Source organism: Vombatus ursinus, unplaced genomic scaffold (genome assembly GCF_900497805.2).
Source record: "Vombatus ursinus unplaced genomic scaffold, bare-nosed wombat genome assembly UNPS02014797.1, whole genome shotgun sequence".
Taxonomy (NCBI): domain Eukaryota; kingdom Metazoa; phylum Chordata; class Mammalia; order Diprotodontia; family Vombatidae; genus Vombatus; species Vombatus ursinus.
This window is the reverse complement of record NW_020954575.1, coordinates 5,094,243-5,108,448: the sequence shown is the minus strand read 5'-3', so window position 1 is coordinate 5,108,448 and position 14,206 is coordinate 5,094,243. Positions and strand designations below refer to the sequence as shown.

The 14,206-nt window shown below is 36.5% G+C and overlaps 1 protein-coding gene across 1 annotated transcript in view; it reads left to right on the top strand.

Annotated features, from left to right (window-relative positions):
- The window catches only part of PPM1E (protein phosphatase, Mg2+/Mn2+ dependent 1E), a 206,270-nt gene that overhangs the window by 83,347 nt on the left and 108,717 nt on the right, over window positions 1–14,206 (top strand). The window lies entirely within an intron of this gene.

Below are 14,206 nucleotides of genomic sequence, written 5' to 3'. Positions count from 1 at the left end.
CACATATCTGTGTTCCTCTCTCTTCTGCTTGACTTCTATGTGCCAGGTGCTTTGCGAAGTGCTCTACAGTTATGATTTCATTTGATCCTCATGACAATTCTGGGAGATAGGTGCTATTATTCCCATTTTACAGATGAGGAAACTGAGGCAAATAGAGTTTAAGTGATTTGCCCAAGGTGATACAGCTAGGAATCATCTATAAACAATCTTATTATTATTAAAATAGTTTTGTCCTTACACATCTCCTGAAAAGTCCTAAGAGTTCTGTAGACCACATTTTGAGAACTATCAATTTAGATCAACACCCTCATTTTAGAGGTAAAGAAACTGAAATCCAGAGAAAGAGTTTAATACAGGTGTGGGGAACCTGTGGCCTGAAGGTCACATGTAGCCCTCTGCGTCCTGAAGTGCTGCCCTTTGAGTTCACATTGAAGTTTGGATTCTGTCAAAGGGCCACACCTGAGGACCTAGAGGGCCACATGTGACCTCAAGGCCACAGGTTTCCCACTCTTGGTTTAATATGTTCAATACCACACAAGTAGTAAGTCACATATATGGAATTTAAACCTTACACCTCAAATCTAGTTTTCTTTTTACTATACCATGCTACCAAAAATTATGTATGTATGTAGGTATGTATGTATACATACATAATCACACATACATATACCCCCTTGACTGGAACCTTTGCCTTGATAATAAATGCAATTATAACATTTACTATTTTAAATGAGTATAAGTCTCGAAGTCCAGGTCAATTGTATGCCAAGGTGCTGAAGGAATCCATATGTGTTAACTCAGTCACATTTTGTACTTCTTGTGTGTCCTTTGAGAACAAGGGAGATATAAGAATACTAGAAATTAACAAATGTTCTCTTGCTCCTTCAACAAGGGAGGGAAAGATTGAGCCTAGAAACTAGACTGATTGGTTTGGTTCTAGAGCAGATCATCAAACAAATAGATCATGTACATTAATAAAAGGAAGCAGTGATATCTTAGAACCAATATAGGCACCCTGAGAATGTAATTTTCTTTTTAATAGGTTAATAGATTGATTAACCAAAAGAATACTGTGGATATAATGAACCCTGTCAAGTAAGTTGGTTGTTAGCTTGTTGAAGACTACCTGAGTGTTACTTAATTGTTCTGGGTAACCTCAAATGATCTCTCTCCTGGCAAACCACAGCACTCTGAAGAATGTAGGCTGCACATCAATAATCCCTCACTCACCACTGCAACATGACAGCCGATCTTTTTCAGTAATACATTTATTTGATATCTTTTATGTGGCTTCTTCATAATTTCTTCTGTAAAGATCAGGTAATTGATTTATTCAACCCTATCCCCACTTTAAAGATTGATATAATGTTCAATCAGTCTATTTCAATCATGGACCTTGGACTAAGTGCAAAAAGTCTTTTAAAACCCATCTGAAGTGAAATGCTGCCACACAAGTTTGTTCCAGTTGGCCAAATAACTTCATTATTCCATATGGATCCTATAAAAAACCATTAAGTTAGCTGGAATGGGAGGATTCTAGAAACTGGAACAAGTATGGTTCTCCAGCACATTTTTGAGAAATAACTGCCTGAAATTTGGAATTATGCCCAAAGGGCTATAAAAATGTGCATACCCTTTGATCCAGCAATACCACTTCTGAGGCTGTATCCCAAAGAGATCATAAAAAATGGGAAAAGGACCCACATGTACAAAAATATTTATAGTAGCTCTTTCTGTGGTGGCAAAGAATTGGAAATTGAGAGGATGCCTATCAATTGTGGAATGACTGAACAAGTTGTGGTATATGAATGTAATGGAATACTATTGTGCTATAAGAAATGGTGAGCAGGCAGACTCAGAAAAAACTGGAAAGACTTGCATGGACTGATGCTGAGTGAAGTGAGCAGAACTAGGAGAATGTTGTACACGGTAACAGCCATGTTGTGCAATGACTAATGTTGATAGACTTAGCTCCTCTCAGCAATGCAAGGATCTAAGACACCTCCAAAGGTCTCATGATGGAAAATGCTATCCATGTCCAAAGAATTATGGAGTTTGAATGCAGATCAAACCATACTATTTGCTATTTTTTCTTCTGTTTTGTTTTGCTTTTTCTTTCTTGTGGTTCCTCCTATTGGTTCTAATTCTTCCTTACAGTATCACTAATGTGAAAATATGTTTAATAGGAATGTATATGTATAGCCTATATCAGATTGTGCACCATCTTGGGGAAGGAAGGGGAGAAAAATTTTAAACTCAAAAGCTTATGGAAGTGATTGTTGATAAATCAAAATAAATTAATAAAAAAAAGAAAGAACTGCCTGGAGGAGAGGGAAGAGAGACCTTGGCTCCAACCTTGGTCAGGTCTCTGACTCCCCCACCTTTTGATCAAAAAAGGATCTTGAAAACTTCAAAGGGTCTGGAGGATGTTGGACCTTTAATTTTCCCTTCCCAGTTCTAGCATCATCTCCAGAGTGACTGATGGTAGTGTTTGTCCCATCAGCAGCTAAGGACAGACTAGACTGAACAGCTCTATAAGAGGCCCAGTAAACAAACTCCACCATGTCTAAGGGAATCTTCTTGTATACCATAAGGAGGAGAAAAGGACTTCCAGCAAGTAGGAGCTGCTTTTTTCCATATGTGTTCTTCAAGCTCAAGACTACTTTTCCTTGAGTTCTGTATGTACTTATGGGAAAGTAAGTCAAAGATGTTTGGGCAGGGGAGGATGCTTTGTACTAACAGTCCTTATTGTACCACTTTATTAAATATCTCTTTCTCTTAAATGCTGCTTGGAGCTGGCAGACTGAATTGATTCTCAACTGATAATCTTGGGGGGTCAAGCCTATAGCATTAGAGAATCACCCTATTGCCCATTAGAGGTATCCTTAGAACCTAAAGGGGTGATGTCCCCAGCCTCTGGGGACCTGACACATGAGTAGGAGTCAAGATTAAGACCTTCCAAACTTGTTGAGTCTACACTTATTTGTAAAACTCTATAGTTTGCTTACACCCTGCACCTCCTCCATTGCCTTTTAAGTGATGGCAAACTATGAAGCCTTAGATGAATACGCAGGGATCGTATTTTTGTTTATCTGAGAAGAACTCAGAGAGAATTTCAATGGCCACTCTCATTTCAACAAGTGCATTCCCATGCTAAGTAAATGATCATGCTAGCGTACAAAAATCAAAGGAAACGTTTTGTATATGTTTGTAAATGAACCAAGGGGGTGCAGCTACGTAGTAGGTAGAGTGCTGGGCCTGGAGTCAGGAATCACAAAGAGTGGGATGTGACTGAAATGACTGAACAACAACAAAATGAACCAAGGTACAGTGCTTTTTATAGAAAGGGCAACAATGAAGAGCTTGGTTCTTACTTTGCCTCATCTTCCAGCTAAAATTTGAGAGATGATTTATTGGTTCAGGTACATGGAACTTCGCCTGATCAGAGAATGTGAAATAAGGTTACAGCAACCACAAGTAAAGAGTTATTGTTATTGACTTTTATAATCTTTTCTGAGGGCTGTATTAGGACAATAAAAAGCCTCTGTTAATATTCTTTAGAAAAAATTGCATTGTTTCTTAAAAGATTTAGGATCCTTGAAACCACAATAATTAATATAGTCTGATGCTGCACAGCAATGTGATGGTTTTTCACAGACATTCTCAGAGAAGACAATTCCAGCTAAAGCCATTGCTTACAAATCTTTGTGATCATCCAATTAAGAGAATACTATTAGAGGAAGACAATGGGGAAGATCATTAATAAGTGATTAATCATACATACCTAAAAGCTTCAAGCACATGATTTAAACAAAACTATTCTTCGAGGAAAGGGGGAGAGGGCTGGCTTTTTTTTTTTAACAGTTTTTAGGCAAGAATTATAAAATGATAGTTTCTGTAACAAAATTTTGATAACTTTCCAGGGTGCCATACACAGTTAAATATGGGGACATGCTGTCTCTTGGATTCAATTCATGAACATTACTTGATTTGAATGTTGAAGATGAGAGTTGGTGCGTAGTAATATCTTTTGGAGAAATCAGTTCTAATTGTTTGTCATGGTTTTATTTTATATGAGGCCCAGGAGAAAACTGCCATCACAAAAAGCAATGGATATAGATGGATAAATTCACTTAAATTAGTATCTAAACCAAATATGTAAGGCCTAGTAAATAGATTAAAAAAAAACTACTGATGGCTTCTGGTTTAAAAGATCAGTTAAGAATATAATACAGGTAACCATTTGTAACTCAGAATTGAGATAAAAAAGAAAAGATAGTTTAGAGATAGAGATAATAAATGAAAAATATAAAGCTAGATATAAAATGACCTGGAGAAGGAAATGGCAAACCACTCCAGTATCTTTGCCAAGAAACCCCAAATGGGGTCATGAAGAATTGGACACGATTGCAAAAACCAGTGAACAACAAGAGGGAAGAAATATAATGATGTTCAGAGCAATGCCAAAATAGGGAGAAAACACCTTCAATAAGATTGAACTAATCTAGGTAGTAATAAGGGAATAACAGAAATATATTTTTAAACATGAGAGGTCAATACCTTATAATTCCAGGTTCTTTATTGATATATAAATACTGAACTTTTCTATATAACATAATCTCCATTATTTTCTGCAGCATTTGAAAAGTACTATGGACTTTTCCCCCCTCATGGACAGCTAGTGTTAGCTGATTTTAGTTTAAATAGGCAGCTTACTTTAGTCTCAATGTGCAGTTTTAGAGGATTGTCAGTAAACTTTTCATTTCCATGAAAATGGGGTAATAGAGTTGATTTCACTGTTGAATCTCATTTCTACCCACAGAACTTGTCCTAGAGGCAATGTTTCTATGCTGATTGAAAGGAAAGAACACCAGTGATAGTTCTCTGCCACATAAGATATTCAAAATTATGTTTTAAAAAATATGTAACATCTGCAATAAAAACATAACAAATATTCAGATTGATTGGCACTATTAGAGGGTAAAACAGAGGAGGCCTAGCAAGACATAGCAGATAGACAGCTAATGGTAAAATCAGGAAAATCTGGATTCAAATCCCAACTCAGCTATATAATGGTTGTGTTACCCTGAGTAAGTCACTTAACTTCTCAGTATGCCAACTTCTTTCAGACTGTAAGTTGGAGAAACAGTGCTAATGTACATTGGTGGAAGAAGTTCCTTCTTCTGATGAAATCATAGGTCTTGTAAAAGGAGAGAGAGAGAGAGAAAGTATGAGTATCCTTATTAATTAGTACAATCCAGGAAGAGACCATTGAGAATGAGATGGCCTGGCATTATTACTACACATTTTAAATTAAGTTAATCATCTTTGAGTCATGTAATGTGACATTGTTGTTCTGGTTCCATAACATAGGGGATCACAGAATCATAGCTTTAGAGTTGGAAAGGACCATATCTAGGTCAACTTCCTCATTTTACCGATGAAGAAATTGTAGACTTGAGAGATAAAGTGACTTGCCCATGTTATATGGGTAGTAAGTTGCAGTCAGGATTCAAACTTAGATTATTTGATTCCTAAGCCTGTACTCCTCCAATCTCACCAAAGAGCTTGAGTTGTAAGGTACAAGAAAAAGTAAAAATACCCTCTAGAATGATACCCCAAAAGTAGTCATCCAGCCTCTGAAGGAAGACCACTAATGTTAGGGGATACACTGCCTCCAGGACAGCTCATTCCACTGTTGGAGAACCCTAATTGTTATGACATTTTTCCTTCCGTTTACCCTAAATCTGCTCTCTGCAACTTCTGCCCAATAAAAATAAATTTCTTCCATTCTTACTTTGTTCTTACTGATATATATTGTATTCCCCAAAAGAATGTAATCTCTTTGATGATTGGTCTGTTTTATGTTTGTCTTTGTATCAGCCCCTAAAATAGTATCTTGTAACAACGTGCATGATAAATCTTTGCTGCATTTTGTGACTTCTATATGACAGACTTTCAAATGCTTGAAAGCTTCTATCATGCCCCTCCCCCCTTCTCCAAGTTAAAATACAGAAGTCCTTTAGTCAGTCCTCTTCTGGTTTTTTATCATCTTCATTACCATCTTCTACATGCTTTCGAAACATTTTATCAATGTCCCTCCTAGAATGTGGTTCCTAGAGTGAAGGGCAATACTCCAAATATAGCCTAATCAGGACAGAATATAATGGGTCTATCATTTTTCTAGTCCTGGGGCATTATGCTTAGCTTAATGTAACCTAAGATTGTATTTGCTTTCTTTGACTACCATATCATAACTTTCTCCACCAGAAGAGACTAAGTGGGCATAAGATAACTTACCATATAAGAGAAATGATTATTTTTCTCTTATATTTAATACCTAATTATTGAATTAGGACCAAGGTTTTTCCCCTTTTCTACTTCCTCATCCAGAAATCAGCCAGTGTGGGGAATCTTGCTCAAAGACTTACCCAGCTATGAAAGTTAAGATTTAATCAAAGACTACAAACAAATTCTAAGTTTAGTTGAATGGGTGGATTCCTGTTCATTGTGTTTACTCCAACAGATTTGGGAAAATATAGATTCTGCCTTTTGTCAGACAAGTGATATGGAAATTAATAAATCTCTTTGACCAAGATTTGGTTGCTCAATGTTACATACCTCAAGACCCTCATTGGAGACCCTTTCATTATAATACGCATTCTTATTACTTGTTAACCAACCAGTTTCAATTGCCAACGTCAGGAACACCCACCCTTCCAAGGGCATATAAGCGTTGAGTGGGTTCCATAAGGGGTCTTTGGCATTTGAGAGTATCACTGACCATTTTATTAATAAAATACTAGCATTATTAATAAAATGACTAATTACCCAGAAACCAAGTGTCTCAAACTTTTTAAACATCACACATACTTCACAAAGGGAAATCTGTCATAGCAACATGGACAGTTTTTCGAAGAATCATGTGACTCCACATGAATCTGCCAGATATTCTAACTTTTTAAATACTCTAGAAGGAATTTCATCCCAAATTTTGTCTTGCCTTATCAGTGTAGAAACAGTTTAAATGTTCCTTTGCTGAAAGGCATTTCTTAGTCAGGAAATGGTAGTAGGCGGTGCTGATCTGTCTCTGCAAATGCAGCTTGGAAAAATTAAACTTTTCATTATATTAAATAGAAGTAGAGTTAGAAAAATGCTAAAAACTATGATTCAGAACTGTCAGGATGATCCTATAATTCTACTTTATTTTAAACACACTCAAAGAAAATTTTGCAAAGAGGAAGATGTTATCCCACAAACATTGTGATAGCATAGTTTTTTAAAAGTACTCATGCTTTATTAAGCCCTTCACTAGCAATTGGCAGGTAGAACTGAATATACTTTTCTAATTTTCTTAATCTTCTGTTAGTTCCCTCTTTTAAAAAAAAGATTTTATTGATATTTTCTGTTTCTTACATTATCATAATTATCCCATGTATACCTCCACCTGCCCCCCCAGAGAGTTACGCCATATGACAAATAATATTTTTTAAAGAGGAAAAAAAGTTCAAAAATATGTGCATTGTGTAACACCAGTTGGCCTCCCACTTCCATGGAAGAGTAGGTTGGGGATGTCCTCTCATATTCTTCATTTGCATCTCACTTGGTCCTTATAATTTTGTTACATTTACTTTTGTGTGTGTGTGTGTGTGTGTGTGTGTGTGTGTGTGTGTGTGTGTGATTTTTCTTGCCATTTACATTGTTGTAGTTACCATATTGTTTTTGTTTTTGTTTTTTTTTTCTTTCCTTACCTTACTCTGCATCTGGTCATATAGATCTTTTCATGTTTCTCTGTATTCATCACACAGTATCATTTCTTACATCACAGTAATATCCTATCATATTCATGTACCATAATTTGTTTAGCTACTCCCCAATTAATGGCTATCTACTTTGTTTCCAATTCTTAGCTATCACAAAAAAGTGCTGCTATAAATATTTTGGAGTGTATGAGAACTTTCTTTTTATCAATGTATTGCCTTCTTTTTAATGCTAATGTTGACTTTTTTTTATTTTAGGACTTTGGAATTTAAGGTCCTTTATAAATTGTGATAGTAAAAATATTTAAATATTTAAAATTCTAGAGAAAATCCTAAATGATATGTGAAAATCAGCTAATTGTATTCATGAGCACCTGAGGTTACCTACCTAAAAATTAATTTGTATTTTAAAAACTATCAAATGCTATTTAACAAGGGCCTTAAAAACACAGCTAAAGAATTTCTTGCCTGCTGAAGAAATTAACCAGCCTAAGACACTGAGGCAGATAAAGCCTCTGTGAGAGAGATCTGTGATAAGTCTGATTGTGGGATGGTTGTGTGATCAGTTGGAAGAATCATAATTAGAAAAATTAGTGCCTGGGGCAAGCAGCACAAAACACATAGAAATAAAACAAGAAGAAGAGAATAGATACGGCCCAGAAACAGACCCCATTTTTGTTTAATAAATACAAGGACATAAAATACAGGGGGAAGAATTCTTTATTCAGTAAGAACTTCAGGGAAAACTGCAAATCAGTTTGGTAGAAGAGGTTTAGTTCACCGTCTTTCACCATCTGTCAGAATGAGCTTCAAAAGGATAAGTGATCTAAATGTAAAAGGTCACCTTATGTTTAAAAAAAATTACAAAAGGAGATACTTGTCACAATACTGACCGGAGGAAAATTCATAGCCAAACAAGGAATGGGGGAGTTCATGAAGAGAGAAAATGACCAAATTATATTATATTATTATCTAATTATATAATGCTTTATATAATTAGGTCATATAAATTTTAAATACTTTTGTACAAATAAAACCACTGTGGCTAGAATAGGAGAAATTATTGTCAACCTACAGAGTTTGGTCCAAGGCAAACCTTCAGAGTTAGATTGTATCCATGTTTATTTCTCTCAAAGTGGGCACCATACATGGGAGCTGCAGTTTGGAACTGAGCTCACTTTGGGGTTAGGATGCAGAGTTTATATACACTTTCAACAGGGGCTGATATTACTCCATCATCATTTCACCCCTGGATAGAGAAAATACCTCCTTTATCAGACCCACCCACTCCAATTTGGGCTGTGTAGACAAAAGAATCTGCACCCAAGCATGAGCAGAACACAATGGGCTTCTCTACCTTAGATTAAATTACTTGCAAGCTTGGGTGGTGGCTGACCCGGATAAGGATAGTCATTGCAATCTCATTATCAGTAATGTCCTTCTGAAGAAAAACTGAAGTTAAAGTCAGGACTTTGGAAGAAGGAGGCTGGGGGAAGCTCTGCATCTCCAAGATATTGGTTATTAATAATCATTTTTCACACTCTCAAATGGGAAAGAATCTTTGCAATCAATGTCATTCATAAAAATTTAATATCCAAGAAGTATAAAGAATTGAGACAAATATATAAGACCAAGAGCCAATTCCCAATAGCTTAGTGCACAAATGATATGAACAAATAGTTTTTAAAAGAAAATTTGGAAGCTACCAACAACCATGTTGAAGAATTACTCTAAATGATGAATAGTAAGAGAAAGGTATATTAAAACAACTTCAAGCTTTATCTCACACCCATCAAAATGACAAACTAGGATAAAACATAGAAATAGTTCATATTTGTGAGCCTGTGGAAGGACAAGAACTCTAAATTTGCTTTTGGTAGAGCTGTGAATTAATCTAGTGATTCTGGAAAACAATTTGTGAGAAAAATCATTATTTATACTTTTTTACTCAGTTCTTTCACTATTGGGCATGTATTCCAAGCAAGTCAAAGACAATTCAACAAGCATTTATTAACTACTATTTGCCAGGCCCTATGCAAGGCTCTGGGGGTACAGAGACAAAAATTAAATAGTCCCTCCCCTCAAAGAACTTGCATTTTGTCGGAAAAGATATCATGTATGCATATAAACAGGAGTGTGGTAGAACCTGCTAGAGTTGGCTCATGTGAACCAATTGTTAAATTTTCAGTGTCAGCATTTGCACCTTGGAAATTCTCAAATGCTACAAATTGGGGCTTGATTTCTTGTTTTATTGATAGTATAGATCAGGGATCAGCAAACTACAGCCCATGGGCCAAATCTTGCCACTGCCTGTTTTTATAGGGCCTCACTAGCTTAGAATGGTTTTTCCATTTTTAATGTAAAATTAAATCATATATACAGGTCATACAAAAGCAGGCAACAGACCAGATTTAGCGCTGCCCCATCTCCAAATCAGGTGAGAAGCATAATCCTTCTTTTCCCCTGTGCAACTTCAATTTCTGAGAAGGGAAAGAGATTGGATTCATAGTTTAGCTCAATTCTGTAGAACATAGTCCCATTTCCAAGACCGAAACCCTCCTCAGGCTTGAGTTTCAGGCACCCTGGAATACTGGTCATGCTGGGCTGGCTCACTGAAATCCTGACTCCAAGGTCGCCATGACTCAAACTCCTGGTCCTATGGGGATCACCTTCAGCATGTAAAAGTGATGAGAATAAACAATACAGTACTGAAACAACCTCTGCCCCACCCCACCTTACCCCAGGCCCATTTCTCAGAGCTAGGGTAAAAGAGAGGGAGCAAGGGAAGGAAAATCCTTCCCCTCCCAGGTTCAGTTCACAGTATCCTTGCTGTGGGTGAACTGGCATCTTCACCATCTGGATGTAGCAGATAAGGGAGTAGCAGAAACTGGGGTAGAGTGATCAACTCTATCTAATGATAAGAATAATAGTAATAGTTAACATCTATGCAGTGCTTATTATGTTCCAGGCATCATGCTAAATGCCTGAAAGGATCTCCACTTTAGGCAATCTATGCTCCAAGGTTTCCTCAAGGGCACTTCCATATATATGAATCAAAGCTCAGACATGCCTGGGTTACATATGTGTAAAACTTGCTATCATTTTTATCAGGTTTCCATCTTTTTTTATATGTCACTTGTGAAGTTTTTGAATGTTGTGTCCCTATTCTCATTTTCCCCATAAGATTTCTGTTTTTTTTTTATTGCCTGATTTTGCAAAGTGCAATGCTTTGGGAAATACATATGTGTCATATTACGGCAGAACTGTCTGTATAGGTATATATCAAAAAATATAAGGGAGATTTATTTTTGTAGGTGGAGCCCAAATATATGTCAAGGGGTAGGGGAGGGAGTTAGGAAAGTTCTTATGTAGAAAGTGGTATGTTAGCTAAACTTTGAGGAAAACTTGGGATTCTAAGAGGCAGAGGTGAGGAGGGAGTGTACTCTAGGCAGTGAGTCCCTACTACTTCTAGTATGAAATATAAATTTCTTTAGCATTTAAAGCCATTCATAGCATGTTTCTAACCTAATTACATGTTATTCCTATTCACGTGCTTTCCAGGCCAAAGTGGCTTTCTTGCTGTTCCTTATACACATTTCCTTTTTCTCTAAATTTGCACCTATATTTCAAGACATTGCATGGATGCCAGTGGAACATATAGGCTTTCATTCAGTTACCCCTTAATCTTGCTCCATGAATTACTCACCTTTTCTTCATCATCCATCTTGCTGACATCTTTTACACAACTTCTTCTACACATTTCTTTCTTCTTAATTTATGGATGCCTGAGCAGGGCTCTATCATGCATCTGTCCATTCCCTTTTGGGTGACCCCCAACCCTCAGCTTCCTATTTTAACAAATCCTTACTAACTGGGTACTAAGTTCAAGTGTTAATTTTTGGTGCCTAGGGCGTATGTAGTTCCACCTTAGTTACTGCTCTGATATCTGGCCACATATTTTGTCATTTATAAAGTAATCTTTACTTGAATATTGGAGTCTCAATTTGCCAATGCTTTTTTTCATATTAGTTCCTTGAATAGTATGTGAGAAATTGTCAAAACAGGATTCTATACCTCAAAAAGCCATTAAGCATTTGCTCGGTGGTCTATGGAATAATGTGCACTTTTAAACAGAGGAGGGAACAGTTGTGACCCATCACTCTTAGCAGCATTGTCTCATAACCTGAGCATAATAGGACTTTTCATAGTCTTTCATAGAGGATGTCTAACTTGGATAAAGAACATTCTTTGTTCCCTGGTCTTGAATTTTTGGAAACAAAATTGTAATTCCTAAAAATAAAGAAAATATCTACTATTAGTTATGAACCAAGAAAATATAAAAAGTGAAAATTCATTCTGTGGCTCTTGATGGGCTTAAGAGGTACCACATTTTGCATGTTTTAAGAGAAGTAGATTTTAAGTCTATAAGTCTGAGACTTTAAGTTATAAGTGAGTATCCCATCTGCAGTGGTAGAGGGAGCTTCCATATTGGGAAGTTCTCCACTCAAATGAGCTCATTGATCTGGAACCCTGCCCCCCCCAAATTACAATCCCTTCTTAAATATCTAACTAGCGTTACATTTTAGTAAAGGATGGAGGGTAACATATGTTCCTTGCATCAATGTTAATTAGTCTCATTAGCAGCAGGCACCTGGATCCCTGGGGTGGGAGTGGAGATGGGGGAGGGAGAATGAGAGAAATTAGCAGGGATTGAGCTGAGAGAGTAGTGTGGAGAGGTGAGTCAGGCGGGGTTCCCTCTTGCTCTCCTGCAGGGCCAGATGGCTCAAACTGCAGCCTTGTCTCACCTGTTTACTTTAGTCTTTCTTTTCTTGGCTTTTGAAGAGGTACTACGTTTTTGCTAATGCTTTCTCTTTCTTCTTTTTCTAAATTAACATCACAGTTGCTGAAATCTCCTCTGTGCACAGAAAGCCCATTTGTCTCAATTACTGCCATTTTTGAGACCTTGCCAGCACTGGAAAGTTCAGTTTTCTACAGTCATAAATAACCAATGCTTCTTTGCTCCCCCACTCAATAGTCGCACTTTTTCCTTAATGATACAGATGTCCATAGGCTAAAGCTTCCACCCTAGAGCATAATTAAATCGAATTCTCTGTATCTTGTTTTAAGGACCCCTGTGATTCATCCACAATCACAGTAGGCTGAACAAAGAACTAAATTTAGGACCTTGCTTGAAAGGTACTGTAATTAACTCTGTTTTAGTCCTAATCATTACTAGCTCTGTGGATAAAGGCAGGAAAATACAATTCATTAAAGAGGTAACCTATGGGATGGGGTTGCAGTTACATTTGAGACTTGATGAAGTATCTCAGGAAAGCCTGCTTTGGAATTAATGAGAGATGGTACAAAGATTTCACTCAGTTATTGATGCAGGTCTCATGAAGTGCAAATTCTGACTTAATTCCCTTTCAAAGGACAAAGAGGGATCTGTGTTTTTTATATTTCCTGGATATTATCATTTTCTGTTACATTGACTATAGGATGAAAGCTATGGTTTGTGGTTTGCATGTGTCATGAACTCAAATTCTTATTTTTCCTTGAAATTATGTTTTGGATTTTAGACAAACACCTCAAATATTAATCAGTTCAATAGTCAGTATGTTTATTTGTTTGATCTCATGTTCTTTAAGGAGGATGGGCTTATATCTACATATTGAAATGAACTTTAGAAAGATCTTTTAATGATGTTATTACCTTTAGTATTGTACTTCATTGGTAATTTTAGGTGCCTTTTCTTGCTGCATCTAGGGACGATAGAACTCTTTATATATAGATCAGAAAATATTTCCCTGTGTTCAATCTCCATGGTGGCTTTTCAGTCCGTGGCTTTCCTACAGACTTCTAAAACACCAATCCACAGGGAATTCCATAACCTGGGAGAGGAATTTTTAAATCCCCTTTAATCATAAAATGTTGATGTCTCTTTGGTCTTCCCATGGAAAATTGAGTAATCAGCAAGCTGAAACCAATCACTCACAATCAGGCTAGCTATTACTTCTAGCCCTCTTTCTCAGAAATTTCTCATGATGGAATAAAGACAGTATCTTTGCAATCAGTACAAGACATTCTGGATGTACATTTAATGGATATGATCATATGGAAAACACTCCTACCAAGAAACTAAGTTGGGAATTAAGAGTAAATCTAAAAGCTACATAGGACTTTTCTGTTGAAGACAATGAACTCAGTGTATTTATTAGAAAGGGCTTTGAAGCAAAAAGTGAAATTCAACAAGTACTTATTAAGCACCTACTAAGTGCAAGGAATTGTCCTTATAACAGGTGAAAAATGTATTTAAGTGGATGATTATTTCTTGTTCCTAAAATGTACAGGTTCAAATATGGAAAAACCTAAGCACAATAGAACATTTTATAAAAAGAAAACCCTCATGAAATCGTTAAAAATATTTAAAATATCAACATAATGAC